This window comes from Falco punctatus (assembly GCF_963210335.1).
Source record: "Falco punctatus genome assembly, chromosome: 5".
NCBI lineage: Eukaryota > Metazoa > Chordata > Aves > Falconiformes > Falconidae > Falco > Falco punctatus.
The window spans coordinates 2,050,691-2,071,226 of record NC_137584.1 but is presented as its reverse complement, the minus strand read 5'-3'; the positions used below and the strand labels follow the sequence as shown (position 1 = coordinate 2,071,226).

Sequence of the window (20,536 nt, the reverse complement as noted above, 5' to 3'; positions counted from 1 at the left end):
TTTATTAAACTAGGAGAAAGGAACTACTGGTGTGCATAATTATTTTGTTTGTAATGAACATTCTAGACTCTGGCAAATTTTCTGCTAAATTAGATATTCAGGTAATTTGGATGCCATTTCAGGCTCTAGAGCTTGCCCCCGATAAGGTCCTTTGTGTAGCTACCGCTTCTTTCTTAATGGAGGGGACCTGCAGCCAGTGGCTCAAAACTTTGTGTTACTTCAGGCTTTTGAAGGCAGCACAGTGAGGTCAGCTCTGCCAGCTTTAATCGTGGAAGGGATAATAGAAAGTCCTTTGGTTCTGCAGACAAAGGTCAGTAAGTTACTTATATGAGCTCTCCCTCAGTTTCTGACATCTGCATCCTCCCTCTTATTCTTATCAGGGAGATAATTGGTTGTCTAATGGTCCCAGAATTAAAAGTGCAGAAAACATTCAGTCATTCTTTTGGCTCTTCGCTATCTCCATGCTACTTTCCCTTGTAGGAAGGACCTCAATGTACGAAAAAGCTGCAGGAAGAGTGATCTGGAGAGGCTGTGGTTCCTTAGGTACACTGGTTTTGAAAACAAAGGCATGCAAAGTGCTCTACACTGAGTCCTATGCTTTTGTTAAGAGACTGATGGTGCCAAGGCTTGCACCAGGCTCAATAAAGCATGGTATATACAAGCTCATCCATCGCAGTGGAAGCAGCACTGCAGGAGTGCGTGGTCTCTCCCTTTTCCTCCTGACCGTTTTCCCCAAGGCTGTACCCCTGCTCTTCCTTTGCCAGCCATACATGATCCCTTGCATCTGGTCAAGGAACTTCTCGTACATTGGAGCCTCCAGCCTCTCTTGCAGCAGCCACATGCTAAATGCAGCAACCACATTTTCAGAGTACTGGCAGTAAAATATGATTGCTCTGTGTTAGGAATACACCTCCTACTTCACAGAAATAAAAGCTGTGGATTGTCACATCTAACGTGCCAGACTATTTTGATTTCAACAGTTCAGAAGTGGAGAACGATTTTGTTTAAAGCAGCCTCAGGCTAAGCCATGCTCAACTGTTGTTTGAGAGTAGGGGGGATCTAAAGGAAGATGGAAGAATAGAAAAAATTGTTCATTTTCAGTGGCCAGCAGTTTACGTGCCCACAGTACTATATGGATTCCTTAGAGAGCTGTAATTTCTTGTCTAACCTCCAGTTCCTTTTTTCCTTTCTGTAAATTTTAAAGGTTGAATCTGGAGCTTTATTCAGAACAACATGCATAACAGAGGAAGCATTGCAAGGTTCAAAACAGGATCTTATGCACCCTGGTACCCATCAGAAAGCTTCCTTCCTCCTATAGGGAATGTCACCTCATCTGACTAAACCTGTTCCAAAAGAAAGAGCCAGGTCAAAGCAGTAACGTAGACAACTCCAGTGTTACAGCCGTTATATATAGTTGTTCCCTTACCTGTTTCATTTTGCCCACTGGGTTTCTCTAAGCAGGTGCTGTCATACAATTAGTGTTCGTCAGCTCCACCAATAAGCAGAAAACCCGAGGCACTTATGGGTTTTCTTCTAACCCTAGTTGCAAGGTTAGAGAATGAGATTGCAGTTATTATTTTTTCTTCCTTTTTTTAATGTTGGACCTTTATTCTGTTTGTTTGCTTTAGATGCTTGTGGTACTGCCCTGTAATCTGGAAAATGCTCAGCTGAGCAAACCGCTCAAAACTTAGTGTAGTGTTTGATATTATTCTGATTTTAATCAAAATAGTGGTGCTTGGTATACTTTCAAATGTAGCTAGGATTTGGCTGTGTTTATCTGGCTAATTTTCAGAACACTGAGGTAACACGCACCAGTACAGCACTTTAGCCGGGCAAATCAGTAAGAGGAAATGATGGGTTAAGTATGGATGAGTTGTAAAGAGCTGCTGAGAACAGAAGGTTTGCAGAAAAATTGATTGCACAGGAACAGAGATTGCTATAACTTGTGGTTATGTGGGAAACTCACCATAAATCGCCATAAGATTCAGAATCTTGCAAATCCATACTGGGATCTGAACTGAAGAAGTTTTCAATGTGGCTAGCTGAGTGATACATGATCCTGACATACTAGTGGTTAGTTAGCATTTTAGGTGTTATTCAACAACTAGAAGGGAAACCCACTCCCTAGCATGGCTGGAACCACTAGGCACTGTAGTGTTCACAGAGGTTCCAGGGACTGGAATTTTGAATTTACTTTTCCTTTATGGTGTCAGAAGGAGTAACAGAAAATTCTGTATCTATGTTTGAAAACAGTCTCAGTTTTAAGTTCAACACAGCTGTACCCTGAGGCTGAAACATGGCCATGTTTTGGCAGCAATAAAGACTGCCATATGTTGCAGTGATAAAGAAATTACACGAATGCCAATCTCTAAAGTCAGACTTATAAAAAATATCTAGGGGAGTATATTTGTAGCAATATAAGCTTTTTTATATATAGAATAAAAAAGCCTGACAAGTCTGTATTTATGGATAATGTTTCTATAACAGTCAAGCACTTTGTAAACGCTGCAAGCCACAATTCACTGTTGTTCCTGAGAGCTGTATATAATACATAAATCCATTGCATTTCCCCATTACACAGAACTGTTTGCTGTCTACCTCCCAGCTTCCAGTATCTATAGGGCAATTCCATTCTTTGATTAAGTTCTTACTTATTGACTGGCTTTTAGTGAGCACATATTGGAAATTGATAGAATCTTTTTTTTGCAGTCATTCAGTCAGGCCTCTAAATGAGAGCACAGATTTGGAGACCCTGAACGTGGCTGGCAGCAACATGACATACTCTTTCTTTTTTTAAGGTCAGTGTAGGCTGTCAATTTGTAGCTTTCATGGGTGACCTGCAATGCTTTTAAAATCATCAGTTTGTTTTAGTGCCAGCAGTATGTCAAGGATCTTTGAACACAAAAGACTGTTTGTATTCTTGATATGCATATAATAAAATCTCTTGTAGGATCTGTTTGTACAGTGTGGTAGTTCCAAACCACAGGTACTGCAATGTAATGCAGAAAGAAATATCCAATACAAAATACTGATCTCAATCATAAACCTTCTGTTTTCTATAGTAAACACTGAAGCTGCTGTTTCTCATTGCTGAAGAAGGACTTGTACTGATCCGTAAAGCTAACTGTCTGAACAGTTTCAAATTCTCTCCATTTACTAGTACCCTGAGACACATTTGTGAGATTGCTAAGAAGGTGCTGAGAACAATGGATTCCACCAGCATTTTCTTGTTTTCACCATTTATGTCCTTGAGCTCTTGAAAGAAGTTATCCAGAGATGCAATAAATTTGTTTTGAAGCAGAAGTTTTACTGCTGACTAGGTCTATTGTTTCCAGGTAAACATTTTCTTGCCCAGCAGTGATGGTAGTCTTCAAACTTCCATTTTTTGACAGTGTACCAGCTAAGTTCTGTATCCCCTGTGCCAGCAGATCCAGCTGGCTTGGCAGCAAGGACACTAATTCATTTGAGTTCTTTGTATATACCAACTTTAATACTTCCACTTCTCTTAAATTCTTAAGGTATTTTACAGCTGAGAAAAAACACTGACTGTCTCTTCCTGTAATTTTTTCAGAATGAGACAGAGATCTCTGAAGAAGGTATTAATTTCTTTTTATGGCCCTCCATCTCAGCCACAGCAGAAAATTCCTCATGTTATTCTGAAACTGACTAGTTCCAGGACAAGTTCCACCATTGGTGTCAAGGTATAAAATGTTCTTCCTGATCCATGTGTATGCTCCCCAGTCAACCTCAGCAGCTCAGCTTTACTAGCAAATGGCTGTCATATTTTCTAATATTTTTTTCAGTCATATAAGAAAGTTATTTTTTTAACAGGCAAAAGACACTGATACAACTAATGCAAGCACATCAGCTGCTGAACAACTGGTGGATTTATATAGGAGGCCACCTATAAAATATGCATAAGATGTCAACACCTGTTGCTGCTTCAGACTGTTCTCACTAACTGAATCTTGTATGTTATTGAACAGAATATTAATTTCTCCTGCAAATGGATTTGAACGATAGCATTGTGTTGCTCAACAGTCTTCTAATGATCCAGTTGGGCACAGATACATCTTTGTATTAACACTGTGCCATGAAGTTTTTCTTTTTCTGGTGTTTTCCAAAACTGACACCACATATTCTTCCTCCGCCAGAGGAACCATGGTTTCTTGCAAATCTGTCTGTGCTTCTTTCAGTTCTCTGTGCTTGATTTACAGATCTGTTTTCGTTACTAGGGTTCACTTTTATTGATTGTGAATGGTTTAGTGATTGTTTTCACTTCTTCCATGGTGCTGATGATTTCCATATATGCTGCAACTTGTTCTTCCAGAACTGTCAACTTTCCTTTAAGGGGCTTCATGAATTTTAAATGAAAATATAGATTCCATTTTACTCTTGTGCAGCAGTGAGGTTTCCTTTTAGATGCTCCATCTCTTCAGTATCTTCCTTAACAATAGCTCTTTTTGGCAGCTGCTGGTTAACTTCAGGCTTCATTATGTTCTTTGCTCCGTGAGCGTATGCCAGAGTACTCAATGTTTTCTCAGGATTTATAGATGTATGAGAAACTCTGGCAATTATTGATGTTCTTCGTTGTTCTCCAAGAGATTCTCAAAAGATTCTGTGTCTCCTTCTACAACAGCAGTAATAACTCCATCACCAGGCAGAACAGACTACTTGGTATTTCCAGCTTCACAAGCTCTTTTATCAGCTGCCCTGAGCTGAAGTGTTTTTACTTCCTGCAAGGTCAATCGAGCTTATCTTCCTAGTTCTAACAAGCTCTTGTCCATCTGCTCTGCTTTCTTTCATATGGTTGGTAACTGAAAACACAGAGTACAATCAACTGGAATATGCGTTCATGTAAGTAGATGCAGTAATTCTTTTTGCTGTACATCTTTTCAAGATTTGGTAGGTTTTATTTTTGTTGTGTACAAGCATTTTTTCCAAGCTTTTTGCATTTACACCTGTCTTGTTTATGGGATCATCAAACATCTGCATTCTTTCTGCAGCACTGGGAATAGGATTCAGAAGATCAAAAAGCTCTTCATTACAGATTTCCAGGAAAAAAAAATAATCAGTGTCAATCTTTTTGTGCTTTTCTAATATTCAATACAAGGTATTGTGCCTGGTAGTAAAACCTCTTCCCAAGCATGTTCTTCATTGGGGCTCCTCTTAAATTGTGAAGGCCTTCCCAATACCAGTTTGGCCATAAATGATCACTGTACAGTTGTACCCATAATAACTTCATCCAAAATGCAGCAACACCCAACAACAACATAGCAGTTGTCAGTGGCTCCTCCAGCGCAGACTCGTAACTTCTTCGCTTGCCTGATCACAGTCTACAAAAGTATAGGCACCCGCTTTACATCCTGAGGCATTAAAAGGCCTGCAGCACGCCACCACCTAGCTGTTCTTGCCTCTCGCATTCTTTATGTAGCCACTTCCCTGTCAGCACAAGTAGGCCGTGCTGGCCATCTTAAGGCCAGTCTTTCAGAGAAAGAAGCAGAGCGCTGACTATCCCGTAATGCTTTTGCAGACCCTCAAGCTTCAGCCGCTGCCTGCTGCTCCCACTCTGCTCACCTCAGCCACCTGCACTGTACCTCCTGCAACTGCGCACACCGGTTCCTGCCAAGTTTCTAGTTATGGTGGCTCAGAAGTATCTGAGTATAGTGAGACTCTGCTCCTCACTTATCTTGTCATGTCCACACTGCACGCTGCAGCAAAAAAGCCAGCGCTGATCAAAATAGCCCTGGGACAAAAGGTAATGTAGCCACATCAGTTTTGTGTTGCGCATGAGGTAACCGGCCCTGATACGAAGTGGTGGGCCTGTCTTTATGCCTCTGTTTTGAAATAGAAATGGGCCTCTGCCTAGTATTGCACTGCATCAGCACCAGCCTGCTTGAAGCTTAGAGAAGCTTTGCATTACTACACAAAAGGCACCATATACAGCATCTGGTGCTGTGCCCCCTCTGAACTAACTTTCCAGTTTTAACTGTCTGCTCTGCAGATGAGCAATTGTGGTATTTCTAGACGTGTTTTGTGGATACCTTACAACAGAACTACTCATCTGTCAGGAGCTTAACTAACGGCTTACCCTCTGAAAAATATTTTAGGGAATTGTAATCTGGAAAAGGCTTGAACTCCTCTGATGTGACATGTAGGTAAAATTTAATATGGAGGTATATTGCAGATGGAGGCAGAGATTTTTGGGGTCGCCTGGTTTTGTATTAATGGTAAAGATCAGAAAACAGGAACTGACTCCGAAGAAAATCCAGTAGCAAGATGCAGACTCCGCTCAAAGCTAGAGCTGCCCCCTGCAATTCTCAAAATAGTATTTCCTCCTACATATTAAAGCACTGTCCAGCCTTGTAAAATGAGTGGCTCACTAATAATTAGATTTCTTTTTTAACTCTCCTGAACGTTTTTCACAATAATGGGCTCCGACAAAAGGGGAGGAACAGCTCCCAGCACCTCCCAGTTCCATGAGGCGAGGCTGAAAGAAAAGCCCTGTTCCTGAGCCTCGTTGCAAAGCTGGCTACTGTGTCCCTGCAAAGGCAGCATCTGGAAAATTACACAACGGCAGCACGCCTGTGTGCAGCAGTTCTACCTCAGAGAGGTGTCCCTCGTCACTCTTGCAATAAGGTTTTTAAAAAGCCACATCAAATCCTTAATAGGATAACGAAGCACTGATGCTTTCATATCCTAGGATGTAGGCTCAGGCCCTGACCCTGCAGTGGGCCTGCCCTTTTGGAGGGTATGGCTCTCTTTCCAGCCGTACTCGTCCTAAAATCCTCCTTCCAAACTCCTGCGGCTGGCAGCGCTCCCGGCCCCGCTGTCCCTGCGGTGCCGCCACCGCTCAGGTGCGCTGCCCGCGAAGTTGGCGCTACTTAAGGGCTCGGCCGGGCCTAACCCGTCCAGCCCTCCCGCTGGGCCGCGGCCCCGGCGGGCGGCAAGCCGGGGGCGCTGCCGGCTGCCGCCGCTTCCCGGGACACTGCGGCCCCGCAGCACCTCAGAAGCGCCCCGGGAACAGGCGGCACGATCCCGCGGCCCGCCCCGCCCCAGGCCCGGCCCCTCCTCCGGCAGGTGCGGCCCTGCCGGCCGGGCCGCCGCTGCGCACTGGGCGGGGCGGGGCAGGGAAGCTCCTCCTGCTCCGGCACCGGAGCCGCACGGCCGGGACAGCGGGTCTGCGGCGCCGGAGCTCCTTCCCCGCGGCTTCTCCCCCGCCGCCGTCGGAGCGGGGCGGGAAGGCGGCGCCACCGTCGTGCGTGGCCCCGGCACCTGCCGCGAGGTGAGCGAGCGGCCGGGCCTGAGGCGGTGCTTGGCTGCCGCCGTTACCTAACCGGGACCGGGGCGGCGGGGCGAGGCCTCTCGGCACCGCTGCCGGAGGGGGGGTGGTGGCGGCGGGGGGGTTACTGAGGGGCAGGCGAGTGTCCCCGTTGCCGGGGAGACGGTTCAAACGGCAGCTCCGACCGCTGGGGCGTCCCCGGGTAACGGCCGGCGCCCGCCTCAGCGGTCCCGCCGGCCCTCGGCTCAGCGTAACTCCGGAGGCGGCGGGGGGAAGGGGGTGTCGGGGAAGGGCGGACCGGAGCCTGGGAGGTGGCTGCGGGGCTCGGTGAGTCCCGCTCCCTCCGGGGGCTGTGCGAGGACGTGCTCCGGGCGGTCGGCTTGTGACGGTTCCTTAGAACAGCCTCGAAACGGGCGCTGAAATGCGCCTCCTTACTTACTACGGGCTGTTCTTGTCATGTATCCACACTTGGAGCTACTCGTTTGAGTGACAAAACTAAGCTTTTGCTCCTCTCCGGTGTTTAAATAGGCGAGGGCTCCCAGCTGGAGAGGAGCTGGGCACCTTGATTGCTGGAAGATTGTATCTGCAGCCCTGGGGATTTCAAAAGATACTGTGCAGGTGGCTGAATACCTGGCTCAGTGTGGGGAAGGTTTGGTTCTCGGTGCTAAATGCACCATCTGAAGCAATCCGGAGCGATTCTACCAGAAAATCACGGGTTCCTGCCATGCTGCGGGTCGCAGGTGTCTCGGTGCCGCCAGCCCCCCTGGGCATGGGCGGAGGGTGGGTGCGGGGCGCGGGAGTGAACCTGGCTTGGCCGGGTGGTCCCTGGCAGAGTCCGGCTGACGGCTGGACACCAGTGTCAGGCGCAAACGCTGCGAAGCGTGTGATTGGCACCATACAATAATATGTGAAGGAAATGGAGCTGCAAAACTTAGCACGGTGAGGTAAACTGCAGGCATTGATCTTGGCAAATAGTGTGAATACGGGTTTTTTTTCTTAAGCTTGTTACAAAATTTGTCTGGTTTTGTAGGGGTAGAAGAATGCCTTACAAATGTCTCAGAAGTGAGATAGGATTAGGCTTACTTGCCAAAATGTTAATGGCTGCATTCGTTCAGTCACGAAAAAAAATCAGGAGTTGATCCAGAGGCTGCAGTCTTGTTAACTGTAGCACATAGGGTAAAGAATTACTGTAGCCTTGCCAATTCCTGTTGGTTCTGGGATCTGCCTGCATGAAGCCCTTAGCAGGGGCAACAAGGCCTTTGAGGGATGTTAACAATTTTTTAGAGTTTTTATCTGAAAATCAAGTTTACTATTTAACTAGCTCCTACAGAAATCCAGCGATGCACTCAACAAATAATAGTTACCAGGAATGCTTAAAAATCTACCAATATATTGCTATTTAGTCAGATCTCTTTGTTCAAGTTTACAAGTGATTAGAGAGAATTTTGTACTGAACTTTGAAAGTATTCCAGATAAACTCCTTTCATCTCGTCTGCTTTTCATTTTGTGAATAATTTGACTGTATCTGTAAAGCACTTTGCAGTTGTTATGTCTGAAGTGCAAGCTAAGCATGGGAACTCTGACAAACTATTAGGGAATAGCCCTTGCTTTATTAGGATACTATCACATCAATTAACACGTCTTAAGCAGAGGATCTTTTTTAGGCAATTACAGTGTTTATATAAAAACCCACCACTATTGTGTTTTATTGTGTGTATGAGCAACAAAAGTCCCTGATACTTCCTGTATAAGCCCGCAGGGAGAAAATGCGGGTGTTGGCAGAAGTGGAGAAAATAGTACTTCTAATATTTGAAAGGGGGAAGAGGTTGCCTCAGGGTTTCTTCAAAAACGATCCAGTTTTTGAAGATTTGCAGGTATAACTTGCATTCAATTCCATGTAAGAGCAAGTCCTTTTATGCAAGGGGTGTTTTAATAGGGAAACTGAGGTGGTCTTTAACACTTTATAGATCAGCATGTGATATGAACCACACAGAGTATGAGATTAAACATTGTCTTTACCATTAGGAAACCATGTGATGCTCTAAAAGTAAAGATGACTATGCAGAAATTAAATTTATGGAGGTTTGTTTTGTTTTGTTGGTTTTTTATTTTGAAGACAGCTTGGAAGTCACTGAACTTCAAATTGGCCCTGAACAGATAATGTGGAATGTTGCCTCGGACAACAAACTCAGGATTCTCTGGGATCTTCTAACTGAGCTATTGTAACCATACTTCAGTCTGTCTTCCCTGTAAGAAGCACATGAACAGCTGTATTGCTAATTGTAAAAGTGAATTTGGTTCAGGATTTGAATTTGCACACACAAACAAATTTGAGTAACATCAGGGAAGGTGGTTTTGGTTGGTTTTTTTCCCCCTCTGGTCATTCTCTTTGTATTCAGGGGAGCAATAAATTTGCAGTTTACAGTAAGAAGTATGGTTGAAACATTAGTAGCAGATGGAAATTTAGGCTTGTGTGGGCCTTTTCTTCAGTGGGTACTTACAAAGTATAGCAAGTGGGATTTGACCAGAGAAAATGCAGTGTTCGGTAAAAACAATTACTTTTTTTATCATCTCAATTTTTGAGTCAGAATGTGTTGCTTCTGCCTGAAATATCAGAAACTGATATAATGTAGCTTCTGACACTGATAATCATATTCTGCAACGCAGCAAAAAGGAATGTATTCAATATGAAATTCATGGCACTGCTGTGGTATTTTTGATTGACTCTGCTGACTGGAATATGATTGACATAATGGCCAAGAATGACAGTAATTTAATGCCATGCTGGTATGGGGAAGTGATGATTATAAACTGGACTAGAAATGGGAATTAAGTGAAAAATGAAATTAATTTAAACACTCGGGTGAGAACAGTTGACAGTGTTATCAGGAGAGACTAGCCAAACATAAATATCATCGGCTATAATTATGCTCACCTACAGTAACAACATAGTTGTCTTATTTTAATTCTTTTTAGTGTAAAGAAATGATCCTTTGTATTTCTCATCCATCTGGAATTTTCATATGTCACTTGCCAGGGTGTTCTCTGCTCTGAGGACTTCAGTTACCGCAGAACTGATTGCAGGGGGAAGGGGAACATTGTTTTTGAATGTTTATATCTTTTTTTGGAGATAGTTAAGCCAATAGTGCCAAAAGGCTGAAAACTGCAGAGGTTTCCATAACAAATTATTCAGTTTTTAGAACATGGATTTTTAATTATTTATTTATTCCCCAGAAAAATTACTAATTGGTTGTGCTGGTGTATCCCAATTTCTTGAATTATCTGACAATCATACTGAGTAGTGAAAGAGGCAGGATCCTTAACATAGTGATTTCTAAGTCTTTGCTTCTTTGTGTTCTGACTTAGATGGCCTTTTGACTACTTGTGCGATAAAAGGAGGTCTGATGTTGCTTCTGTCATTCTATATGACATTATATATATACCCATTTACCTGTAGATGGGATGCTTTTTTACAGGCTTTTACTAACTTGATTTCAGAGGGAGTTTTGAAATTTTACTATCAAATTCTGATTACTGAAATTTAGTTAAGAACAGACACTTTTCCCAGTGTTTTTTAAACAATTTTAAAATTTGTTTATTTTTTTAAATGTTGGCTCACAGGTGGGACTTAGATTAAATTTGGGGCTTTAAACAGTTAGAACCTTCAATTTGAGAAGAGCCATGCTTAGGAGAGGATTTTTTTGAGGGGCATTCCTGCTGAGTCTGTGAAGAAATTCCAGGGTCCAGAGTCAACTCTAGGAGGTAGTTTCAAGAGAAGAAAACAAAGCAATGATGTTGGGACCTTGGAAACTCCTGGTTCTAGGTGTTACCATGTGAACCAGCTGCTCTGAATCTGCCTGACTTTTACAGAAAGGGAAATACTGAATGTAGTCCAGAAGGGAGCTGCAGCATGTTCTGGGCAGGTGCTAGCCTATGTCCTATGTCCCAGCCTTTGCAACGTCGAGCACGTATGGAGGAACTTTGTGCTATTGATTGCCGAGTAACCTGGCCAAGAGTGGGACTGGAAAGATGATTTTTTTTTATCAAGTTTGTATTGTTGTTGCACTTTTAAGTATGGAAAAACTTGGACCTAGCTAAGATTTAACACTGAAGTCCCTTACCAGACTTGCTGTGGACCAGCAATGTTTGACTTCCTTACTTGGGAAGAAGTTTTGCACACACAGGGTAGCTGAAGTGGAATACTTTTTGTGTTCCATGCTCTCAGTGAACAGCTAAGTCACTGAAAGGGCAGATGCCCTGTGGGGACGGGGGTAGTACAGATGGGTATTTATACACCTACGTACGTTGCTAATTCTTCAAAATATGCATCTCCTTTGGCTTGAAAAATGAAAGGTGTCATTTCAAAAAATGACGTTCCAGTAGTGCTCATGCCAGCTTGAAGCTATTGACTTTGATATCAGCAGTTGGACATTTCTTTGTGGTGACAAAGCAACAAAATATGTAAGCAGTTATGAATAACGTAAATCAGAGGCTTCAGAGCATCAATAACACTTGAGAATGTTTGATTTTTCCCTTAAGTTAGGTGACTACTCTAAATAATTATGTAAATTGAGAACGTGTTCTGCCAAAATTTCTGTAGCAATATGCTACAGCAGTTTAGAAGAACCTCAAATGTAGAGGATGTGCTTTATAGGGGGATAGATATTGTAAATATTTTGATTCATCAGTACTTAAGGGTTATGGTTGTTCAGAAGAGTGTCTTTTTATGCAACCACCTGTCTTTATTTTTCCTGACAAGAATGATATGTATAGCTGTGGCTTTTGACAGTATAGAAGATGTGATGTTGCAGCCTAATTTACTGTTGTGTCTTTCCTGAATGCTGTGTTTTACTTGGGATGTATCTTAAAAAAGTGTATGTGTATTTTTTCCCCTGGTAGTCTAAACTTAAACATCTGCAATTAACAATTCAATTCTAACCCCTTGTTGCCTCCAGCATAGCCTTTCATTCTACTCTTCAATAAGAATATGCTTGGAAAAGTTTCTCAGCATCACTAGTCTGGATAATGGGGCTTTCATTTTGAAGGTATATATCTAAGAGTGATTGAGGTCCATTTCTGCAATGTTGGTAAGACTTGATTTCTGTCCTGTATGTTTATGTGTGTCTTGGTTGGATTTTTTTTTTTTTGGGTCGTTGTTTGTTTTTTTTTTTTAAATGATTGTTTAAGTGGAAACAACATTGCTTACATAGTAACAAATTTTGAAGTGGAAGTGAGCAAGCTTATGGCCTTATTATGTCTGAAACGCTTTCCATCAGGTTTCACTTCAGGTTAAATAAAGTAAAAGGGCTAGTGCCCTTTGTAAGCTAAACTGAGACTACCTGGCTTGTCAAGATAAAACAGATAAACCTGTGGTTGAAGAAATGTCATTGGGATATGTGGAACATATTCTTTCTGAGTTTATTTTTTAAATTCTCTAGAATTGACTTTTTTCCCCAACAGCTACATTTATAAGAAGAGAGGGGCTTTGAATATTTTTTCTTGATCTAATACAGATTTTAAAATGATGTCTTTAAAGCAATAATAAAGCATCAAAAGGCTCTCCCTTTGAGGGGATACATCTGTCGTTTTTTCTCTTTTCTGTGTTATACTTTGACTGAAAGGGGGCTTTCAAAACTGTGACTTATTTTAGTTGCATAAAACACGAAAAGGATGGAGGTGATGCTTTCAGAACAGAACTGGGACTTTGACTGCAGTGAACTGTGGAGATCAAAATAGAGATCTTCAGCTAAAGGCTGAAGCATGGAACTTCTTTAGTGGGGATAACAGTACCTGTTTTGTGGATTTGGTATATTCCTCATCTTAACTTCCTTTTTCTTCCCACCTTTTTTTTTTATTTTTTTTTTTTTTTTTTCTTCCCTCTCTTTTTCTCCTTTAGTACAAAACTCGGGCAAACAAACAGGAAGGGAACAGAATTCTTTTCTGGTAGGGTCTTAGTTCATCGGCACTGCAGAGAGCATTGGAGTGTGCCATACGCCTGCTGTGCTGAGCTTCTCATTCCCACTGAGGTTACATTAAAACACACTCTGCAGCTCTTGTGATCTGTGGTGACTTTTGCATACAAATGCAACTGCTGTATTTGCTTGTTAGGAAAGTGCATAGGATATTCAATGATGCAGTGCAACTATGAAGTCTCATGCATGTACTCCATCCTCCAAACAGAATCATGGAAGTGCAAAAACATGAGTTGCTGAGATGTAAGTAAGAGGACTGGATGTGCTTTGTTGGCTTACTTAGGGAGGATAGCTGAATGGAGGTGGATCAGAAGTAGGAATTCAGTTTTACAGAGAGAGCAAGTCAAACTCCAAAATGTTTACATAACCTGGACTGGCTGCCTAATGGATTAAGTTCTCTTGTACCAATGTGACTGGACCTTCAAGTATATACTCAGTTTGAAACATGGCATTTGATATTTTAAAAATTATTTATTTTATTAGGATTATTCATTTCTTTAAGGTCTTTTAATCAGGTTCATCATGTTAGGGGCTTTATGGAGCCAGATTCCGTGCTTTAGATTTTTGCATGTAAATGACAGAAGAGAGTTGCTGAGGACAAGAACAAATCATGTGCAGACCTAGTGTAGTTTATGCTGCTTGCAACTGTTCACGTTTCCAAAGAATTCCAAATCTGGCATAGTACAGCTCTGAACTGCCTTAAAGGGAGGAAAGATGCTAGACAGGCCATTTGAATTTACTGACTAGAAGTAACTCTTGCACTATGGACTTGCACTGATTTCCTCCCACCCCCCACCCCACCCCGCCAGTGGTGTTACTGGATAAGTGAAGAGAATTGGGGCTCTAGTAACTGAGCCTTGTCATTTGTAATTTGAGACCATTTAAGACAGAAATACCCCCAGCTTTCCACCTCCCCCTGCTCATGTAGCAGAGCTGGTGCGATAGAGCATGTGTCTGCATTTTGGCTGGATGTAGGCGCTATCATGGGATGTCAGTATGGGTTCGTGCTGTAATGCCAATGGAATGGTGGCAACACAAGTGTTTCCTGTACTTTGGGGCAATAATTTGTGGCAGGGGAAGAGGAGTGGAAGTGTCTTGCATGGCACGGATTGCTTCAGTGAATTACTCATTATGTTTCTACATTTTGTCCTGTCATTGGTCTGTGTACTGTGAATGTAGAAAACTGTTGTTGGAAATGCAAGGAATGGATTTTCATAGGCTGCATCTTTATGTTCTGATTTATTTATTCTTTAGCCCAGGCAGTGAGAGAGATTGCTATGTGATTATCAAGTAGCCCATAGCAAACTAGACCAAGAACCAGACACTTAAAAGTGGTAGGGGGGGAAGTGGTGGTATAACTATGGTGATCTAAAGAGGTGAGAGAGGTGAAGGCTGGGATTTTATTACTCATTTGCTTGGGTTTTTTTTCTTCAGAGCCAGTTGATACAGTCTGTGGAAGGGAGGAAAAAAGGACAAGGCTTCCAAACCAGAAGTGTTTTTTTCACTTAGACCTGATGAGGGCACAGAGGTCTAAAGGCTTGTCTGTTTCTTCTCCAATTCTACTTCTAATCCTAATTAAAGATCAAAGATTAAAAATTATTTAAGATCTTCTTTTTAGATGTTTTTTCTTGAAAGAGAGTTTTTTCTCCGCATAATGGAAAATTGTATCTCAGATTAAGGAGGGTAGGCAAAGGTTAAATAAAAACTTGAGCTGTAAATTCAGAACTTTCTACTTGAAGAAAAGTGTCCCTTTATCTGTTCTCAGTTAAGATTGCTTTCCATCTGTTTGTCCGTATGATACACATGTTCGAAAACTGTCGGAAGAAAAAAAATTTTATCGGAACATTCAATCTAACGGGTTTACAATCCTTTATGTACCTTTTCTGGATAGGTGGATGACAACTGAATGGAAGTTGTGGATCAGTCTCTCCTTGCCTTTCTATCATGGTTTGATACAAGATGTTCTGTAGCAATACAGCTTGAGGTACTCGCGATCCCTCTGCCCTCCTGCTGCAGCTTATTACTCTTGTGTTTTTCTGGCATCACTGTTTGTGGAGGTGTACTGGGAACTGGATCACCATTATGCCTCTTAAAGCTTTACGAAAACAAAACAAAGTAAAACAACTCCCCCCAAATAATTAAAAAGCAACCCCACAGGAGTCTCTATACACTCTTAAACTGGGTCAGGCAAGAGAAGGAAGTACAGAAGCCGGCATTGCTGCTGAACTTGTACCCCTTCTGTCTTGAAAGAGCAGTCGTTTGCTTTGTCCTGTATATATGCAGATTAGAGAAAGACACAATGATTGTAAGTGCTTAGTTTTCTTTTGCATACTAGGGGGTAAAAGGCGTTAAATGAGTGTTTTTATTTACCAGATTCTTCCACTGAATTGGAGTAAGCAAATGTTTTTTACTGCAGCTTGCCATAAATAAACAGAAGGGTGTTTGGAAATCCTGACCAGCTTTTGTGTAGGAGAGCACAATCATAACAAACTGGTTCTGTGAGAAACTGAAAACAAATAAAAGATGAGCTGTTATTCATGGTTTACAAAAGCAGAAGATTGTGCACCAAAGGAGCAAGTTATTTTCAAATACTGAAAGCCATTGTTTGTAAACCTGGGACAGATTTCATAACATTTCATGTTCTGTTTTCAGTCTTTAGACGATCTCAGGAAACCAAAGGCAATGATTTTGATCAGCGCTGGCCTCAGACAAGGGTGAAAATCTGCAGCAACTGCATTCAATACTGCTAGAAGTCTTTTGAATCCCCACAAGGTATTTCCCAGAATATTTCCTACCTGTTTCTGAGTGTTAGCTCTTGCAGTCACAATGTTGCAGTTAGCTAAAGCAAAGAATCCTTTCCCCTAATGAAACTTTTCACACAAGGAAAGCTCTTCTTTTACTACTTAACTTCAGTGTAGTAGGTAGAAATCTCAATAATTGATTTTCCTTATTCTTTTGTATTTTTGGCATTTTTCAGTCTAACATTACTGTACAAAAGTGATAGGTAGGTAATACTGAGATGAGCAGAGTATTTCCAGCTGTGCAGCTGGAGGATGGATGTATTTGTGAGGCTTTTTCTAAGCAGGGGTTGTTAAATGACACCACAATGTCCCACAAATCAGTATTTCATTTTTACTTTATACTAATGCTTATTTTTTGTGACTAAGTAATGTCTAAGAATCTTCATAACTGATAACTCATGTTGACGTTGACTTCTTTGCAACTTTTTTGTGGTTTTCATGCAACCACACTTGTGCCCCAAAGAAAGTCTCTGGCCTTAAAAGATAAAGATAAACTCAGACTAGAAATTGAGCTGATGAAGTGGTAATAAAAATCATGCCTAAAGCTGCCCCTCTTCCTTAGTTATTCCCTGTGTGGAGCAGGAACCTGTCTTGAGCAATCTTGGGGTCTCCACAAAGAATCTCTTGGTTTAGGGTTCTACTGGAACCAAGTAGGCTGGAATATTATAACAATATATCAGATGTTTTTGTGACTGTGATGGTAGGAAAAAGAAATACAGTGTTTTACAGAAGGAATGAAACCTTCCATATAAGCATGTTATTAGGATGTAGAAGTTGACTGTGCTGTGTAGAGGTACCCACTTAGGCTTTGCTACTTTGTTCAGAGCTATAAGAGCAGTATTATTAGTACAGTGTTTTGTGTGGGTAACATTGAGAAACTACTTGGGCGTTTCTGCAGGCCTCTGCATTGGGCTGTGTTGAAAGCAGGTGAGGTAGTAGTCCTTTAGGAACTGCAGATGGATAACTTCCAATCCAGATTCAGAAATTTTATTTCCTGTCTGTGAGAAATGGACTTCAAAGACCCCACATATGTAATGGTAAATTGGGAAAATACTTCCAGCAGTATTGCTGCATCAGATTTCAAGTCATCTCTGAGAAGATTTGTACTGCCAGTACTGCTCACTGAAGGAATTTTATGAATACCTAAGAACAGATAGCTTTTAGTTCAGTTTGCAGTTTGTGCTCTTTCTTTCCTGGAAATGGATGGGAAGAGCCTTTATCTGGATATCTCAGAATCAGTATAAATACAGAGGTAAAAGCTTGCATTTGTTTTTCACGTATAACAGAGTTGCACGAGCATATGCTGCAAAGCAAGTCGTAGTGGTGATGCAGCAGCTTCTCTCTGCTCACTGACTGGCAACACTATCTGGTCTAAGAGTTACAAGTCAGAGAGAAATCTTTCAAACCTATTTTTGCATTGTTTGTTTATTTATTAGGGAACAAGTATCTCCTGATTAGGTAGGGGTGACTGTAGTGATGCCAGGTAAATGAACAAACCCAGCCAAAGCTAGAAATCAACCCTTTGGTTATAGTGACTCAGGTCATCTGGATGCAGTCCTGCACTTCTTGGCTGCATTCAATGTGTTACTGTCCAAAGATGGAGAAGCAGTGAGTTTGTGCTTAGAGTGCTGGATCATGTACAATACAATGGCTCAGTTCATTGGCAAGGTGAGGAGCAGTCTGTCCCCTGCAAATCCTCTGATTCAAGTCCAGGTTCTTGTGTGTGCCATTTGGTAAAGGGAGAAATGAAACACCGTTTAATTATCCTCTTAGTCCTTGGATCTATCTGCAGAATCCTTAGGCTTAGTCATTGGAGGGAATGGGTGAGTGCTTCAGGCAATCTTTATGACAGTCAGCACCTTTTGGGCCAGTGTGCTTCTGTTCCCAGCCCCAGACATTGATGAATAGCTTCCATTTGTTCAATGGCTTTTAATTTTAGCATTGTCAGCCTCAAGCATTCAAATGCTGAAAGTCAGATCCCATGCATCAGTGATCAAATAAATTCAGATGCTTTCCATTAGAAGTCGTAAGTCTGGTGTTAGATTAGGTTTTCAGGCTTCTCTCAGTAATCTTCAGACTTATAAACTTTATTCTTTGTTTGAAATGAAAGCTTCAGGTGCAGTTTGATTCCAGGAGATACATTTGGTGACAGGGAAGGAAACCACCTTTACTGCTTTATTTTGGCTTTTATTTACCTTAAAATGTGTGTGTTTTCTGATTGCTGCTTCCCTTTGATTGCAACAAAACTTTTCTGTAGTGGTGGAGACTGAGTTAGTATTTTCCTTTCTAGGTTGGTCTGCATCTAATTTTGATTAGAAGGTCGGTTGCTTTTAGTAGTGATGCTGTCCCATTGATTCTTCTAGAGATGTACTAGCATTGATATATTTAAATTTTATTATTTGCTGTGGACAAATATAGAGGCAACATAGGTAGCTTCCGTGTGGGTTACAGGCTGAGAATCAAAACTAATGAAAAGTTGATTGGGGTAAATAAAAATCTTAGTGTTGCACTACAGTGTAGAAGTTAGAATAATATAGTAAAATACAATAATTCAGATTCCTGCCAAGCAATTTCATTTTATTAAAGCTTATGAAGTGTCTTGCATGAAATAGTATTGTTTTGTTGGGCACATGTAGTTTAATTTGGTCAGCATTCCTTTATGAAGTAGATTGTCCCATTTATGTCAGCAAACATTGCTTTTGCTTGTTTAAATTTTCATAGCAGCTGGAATCAAATGCTTTACACTCAAACAAGAATGGTTATTAAGAAGGTAACTTCTGATCATGCTGATACCAGCAATATTTAATGTGCTTTAAATAATTAAAAATGCTAAGGTGAGATCATGTAGATAATGCGCACAGTTAAGGCAATTATCAGCATAAGATCTAGTCAAATAAGTTGATGTAAATTCTTTTCTACTGCCAAAAAAAACCCCAGCCAACATCTAAATAAAAAAACCCTGTGTAATCCAAGTCTGCTAACTCTGTGCTCTGAATTGCAAAAAGAGGTTTGACTTCTCCGAAGACTTCAATAACATTTTTAGGAATGAAGGAACTGTTTTTCCCTTTAATATGTCCATGGAGAAGATTTGGGGGAAGAAATCTCTTGTAGAGTTACTTTTTCTTGTAGAGAAATCTTCACAGTTTTCTGGGATATGGTAATGACAGTAATAGGCCACTATTGTCATGTTTGCAATTCATGGTTTCCTTTGGGTTTTAATTCCCTCTCTGCTTGGCAATATGATTTTGAAAGAGGTGTCCACTATGGCCTCTAGGAATCCCATCTTGAAGCATACCTACGGGAAGGCACAGCTGCTGGCAAAGTTGGCTTTATGTTCAACACCACTGATTTGGTGCTAAGTGAAGCGCATCTTCTCCAGGGACTGCGCCTGTCCTCACTTTGCCCAGCTGTGGTTTGCTTGTTGCCTGACTGCTTTTTCCAGTTCTTTCCATCCAAATCCAAAGGCCTGTTCCATGCCGAAATCCTAGGTATCAGGGAGAAGTTTAATAAGTTACTTCCCAGTGTATAAGGAGCTTCATTCCTTTTATTGCGAGAAGATCATTAAGATACCAGTAGTTGATTCTTTAAAGATTTAATTTCTTCTTTCTCCACTAGTGGGAATGCCTTACACTTACGTACCCTTGCAGGACGGTTTGCTGATAGCTAGGTATTTCATGATTTGCCTAGCTGTATCTGTGGGCGTGATCTGTCATTAAGATTTTACTTTCTTTTTTTTTCTTAAAATATGCAGCATCATTTCTACTAGCAAGCTATGAAACGTTGCAATAAAAAGATTCACACAGAAATGTAGGCTGTTAAACTATGAATTTAGTCTAATTCTCACTGAAGACCTTCACTAGATTATTGAATAATTTGAAAATAGCAAGGTTTGACCTGAAATAAATAGTGAGATATGATATATTTTGTGGAAGTTAATTCACATTTTTAATTTTTAAATTCAGAATGCTCAGTATTTGATGTGACTTTCCGAGACATCATACTTGCCAAAATTACCTTTCAAGAAGGCTTCTTAGTGCATCTTAATTCTGAAATAACTCTGATGTGTTCCTTTTCCTTTTGAGTCTTGGAAGCATTGTGTTTAAAAGCAAAAATGTTTGTGATTGTTGGGCATTATACAAGGTGATTTTATTAGTTTGCAGTTTTTGAGTGATGAACATCTACCAGAATTCTTGACGATACCCTCATTGAAGATTAAGTTACATAAAATAAATTATTTTGCTTTTTGTCTGGAGTCATTCAGGGCTCAACTTACTGAAATGAGAATTTCTAGTGCCATTTGAGATACTGATCCAGAAGAGACTGGATGTCCTGTGTGTCCTATGTCATATCTCTCATCTCCTCAGGGAATGTCTTAGTTATTATAGGGGATCTGAAATGACAGTAAATTTCTGTGTATTATCAACTGATTTAAGTTTAAATTGAGCTAAATGGGAAAAAATAATAATCAGTGCATGTATGTA

The 20,536-nt window shown here is 41.2% G+C and overlaps 1 protein-coding gene across 5 annotated transcripts in view; it reads left to right on the top strand.

Moving 5' to 3' along the window:
- Nucleotides 1-4,092: 4,092 nt before the first annotated feature.
- Nucleotides 4,093-20,536, top strand: part of KLHL32 (kelch like family member 32) — a 136,302-nt gene continuing 119,858 nt past the window's right edge. For 2 of the 5 annotated variants that reach the window (XM_080389045.1, XM_080389049.1), the window contains exons 1-2: nucleotides 4,093-7,285; nucleotides 15,907-16,026. The gene's annotated coding sequence lies outside the window, so the exon portion shown is untranslated. Of the gene's footprint in view, nucleotides 7,286-14,613; nucleotides 16,027-20,536 lie in introns of those variants that run through there. The other 3 variants (XM_080389048.1, XM_080389046.1, XM_080389047.1) reach the window with 2 other exon arrangements.